Here is a 3,247-nt window from a genome sequence, read left to right as displayed (position 1 = left end):
AGCAACGAAAATAATTTTATGGTTGGGGCGGGGTCACCACAACATGAGGAACTGTATTAAAGTCACGGCATTAGGAAGGTTGAGAACCACTGCTTTAAAGGGAGCCCTGTTAGCACAGTGGCTAACTGCTTAGCTGCTAAGCAGAAGGTTGGTGGTTCAAATTCAGCAGCCATTCTGCTGGAGAAAGATGTGGTAGTCTGTTTCTATAAAGATTACAGCCTTGGAAACCCTACGGGGCCATTCTACAAAATTGACTCACTAGCAACAAGTTATATACCCACCATCATAGGCTGGGTTCTTTAGAAAAGCAAAACTGGTGAAGCTTATTATATATGCCTATATACAGAGAAATTTACATCAGGAAAATATAGAGAACTTTATATTAGGAAAATGGCTCTAACGTTGTAGAAGTGGAAAAGTTCAAGTTCGGGAAGATTCTGAGCCCACTGTTCAAATGTTTGGAGGCCTCTCCTGACGCCAACAGCTACAGGATTGATGGACTCAAGATTGGCAGGAAGATGACAGACAGGTAGCTGCAGAAGCCAATGAATTCTAGGTAGGCATGTCAGATGGCAGGCTGTTAATGACTCCTGGGATTAGCAGGTTATGTGGCAGGCTGTTGGCTTAAGTCCAAAGAACCAGAGGTTGATGAGTCAGATGAAAAGATCCAGACCCAACAAAAAGCAAATAAACTTCTCCATAAGGTCTACTTATATTGGAAGCAGGCCACACAACTGAGGAAGCTTCCTTTTAATTGACTGCATCTAGGCTGTGATCTGAGTAGGAGTGTTGTATCTATCCCATTAAGGAGGCAATCACATTATGTTAGATCATGTTGTGGAGAACTATAGAGTCACTTGTTGTGGTTGTTCGGTGCCATTGCGTCGGTTCCAACCCACAGTGACCCCATGCACAACAGAAGGAAACATTGCTCCATCCTGCATCACCGTCGCAATTGTTCCTATGTGGGAGCCTGTTGTTTCAGCCGTGGTGTCAATCCATCTTGTCAAGCGTCTTCCTCTTTTTCACTGTCCCATCCACTTGGTGTCTTTCTCCCGGGACTGGTCTCTCCTGACAATCTGTTTTGCTATCCTTGCCTCTAAGGAGCACTGGCTTTACTTCTTCCAAACTATCAGTTTGTCCAATTAGCAGTGCATGGTACTCTCAATACTCTTCTCCAGCACCACAATTCAAATGCATCAATTCTTCTTTGGTCTTCCGTATTCTAAAATGTCCTACTTTCACATGCATATGAGACAATGGAAAATACCATGGCTTGGTCAGGCGCACCTTAGTCCTCATAGTAGCATCCTTGTTTTTCAATACTCTAAAGAGGTCTTGTGCAGCAGATATACATAATGCAACACATCTTTTGATCTCTTGACTGCTGTTTGCATGAACATTAATTATGGATCCAAGCAAGGCAAAAATCCTCCATAACTTCAATCATTTCTCTGTTTACTATGATGTTAGCCTACTGGTCAACTTGTGAAGATTTTGTTTTTCTTTACATTGAGTTGTAATCCTTACTGAAGGCTGTAATCCTTGGTCTTCATCAGCACATGCTTTAAGTCCTCCCTACTTTCAGCAAACATGGTTGTGTTATCTGCATTTCCCAAGTTGTTAATAAGCCTTCCTTCAATCTTGGAGTAGCATTCTTCTTCATATAAGGCAGCTTCCCTGATGATTTGCTCAGGTTACAGATTGGAGAAGTATGAAGAGATGATACTGACAAGGTCGTTAACAAAGGAATGAAAAAAAACTGTTTATAATAGAAAGGGGTGGTCCCCGAATCTTTAAAAGACCATGTGCTGATCTTGCTGGGTCAGAGGCTGTGTAAGATTTACTGTACACCCACTGGCAAAGAGGCACCCTCAAAACATTTTGATGTCTATAAAGCTTGGTCCTGAGTTTTAAAAAAAAACCACTCAAACTTTCTAGGTAGACAAAGTATTCAGGAGAAATTGAAGCCAGACCAGGAGTTGTGGAAATCCCTGGATCTGGCCAGGGTGCCCTGCAGCTCCCTCGGAGGTTTACGTCCTGAGCCTGGAATAAAGAACTGGCAACTTACTTTTAAGAATCGGCCTTTTACCTCTTGACCACAGTTGTGCTCTGACACTTATGGGGTCGCCATGAGTTGGTATCCACTTGAAGGCAACCAGTTTGGTTGTAAAGAATTGGTGTAGACAGCTTATCACAAACCTGAGGCCACAGACTAAATTCAAGTCACTGATTGAACAGGGGCTTTCTCACAAAGTGTGTGTGTGTGTGTGTGTGTGTTTGTATGGGCAACATGAAATTCTGTTGACGCTTCCATATTCAAGAGACAGATACAAGAAAACGAGAAATTGGAGAGTCAGATCTTGTTGCAAGGTCATCAGTGTGTGCACGCAGTAGTTGTTGGATGGTGAAGGTAACAGAAAGGCTAGGAGCTACCAGTGTTAAGAGCTGAAGGACGTGTGGCCGAGTCCCGCAGAGAGAGCCCGAATCTGTGAACCAACCGCTGTCAGAACCGACGAGCAGAAGGGAATCCGCATCTCAAAACCGTCCGGGGTTTAGTGCCCCCAGCAACTAACGTGGAATTCCAGGTTCCTAAATCATCTCGGGAGCCTGTTGGGCCTCGCGGTGAGCTATGATTGTCAAAACAAAAGCAGTCCAGCCAACACGAATTTTTTGTCTCCCTCTCCGACGAGCAGAAGGGAATCCGCATCTCAAAACCGTCCGGGGTTTAGTGCCCCCAGCAACTAACGTGGAATTCCAGGTTCCTAAATCATCTCGGGAGCCTGTTGGGCCTCGCGGTGAGCTATGATTGTCAAAACAAAAGCAGTCCAGCCAACACGAATTTTTTGTCTCCCTCTCGCTCCATCCAGGTCCACTGATTAAGCGCGAAGATAAAATTGTCTGTACCAGTTGGGTACGCCCCTCCCTCGTGCAAACCCTTCTGCACAGAGCAGGCACGTTCATTTCCAGTTCAACCGAGCTGAAGATCCCTTTGCAAACCGGCTCCCCACAGGCCGGCTTGCACGCAGCATGCCGGTGGGGGTGCAGTGTCCTCCCGCCCAGCTGCGGTTAGAGCAGCCGGGATCCCCGGGCAAGGTGAGCCAGGGCCCCACCCACAGCCTCGCCACCGCCGGGTCCTCCATTATCCCAGAACTCCCCGCGCCCCGCCCAGCGAGAGCCGCTTCCGCCCAGCGAGAGCCACTTCCGCCCAGCCTCGCTGGTCTCGGTGGGTGACGAAGGAGCGGGC

The sequence above is a fragment of the Echinops telfairi genome, unplaced genomic scaffold (genome assembly GCF_000313985.2).
Source record: "Echinops telfairi isolate 266 unplaced genomic scaffold, ASM31398v2 ScPeMD7_2;HRSCAF=8, whole genome shotgun sequence".
NCBI lineage: Eukaryota > Metazoa > Chordata > Mammalia > Afrosoricida > Tenrecidae > Echinops > Echinops telfairi.
The sequence above is the reverse complement of the archived record's forward strand: the minus strand, read 5'-3'. Positions refer to the sequence as shown.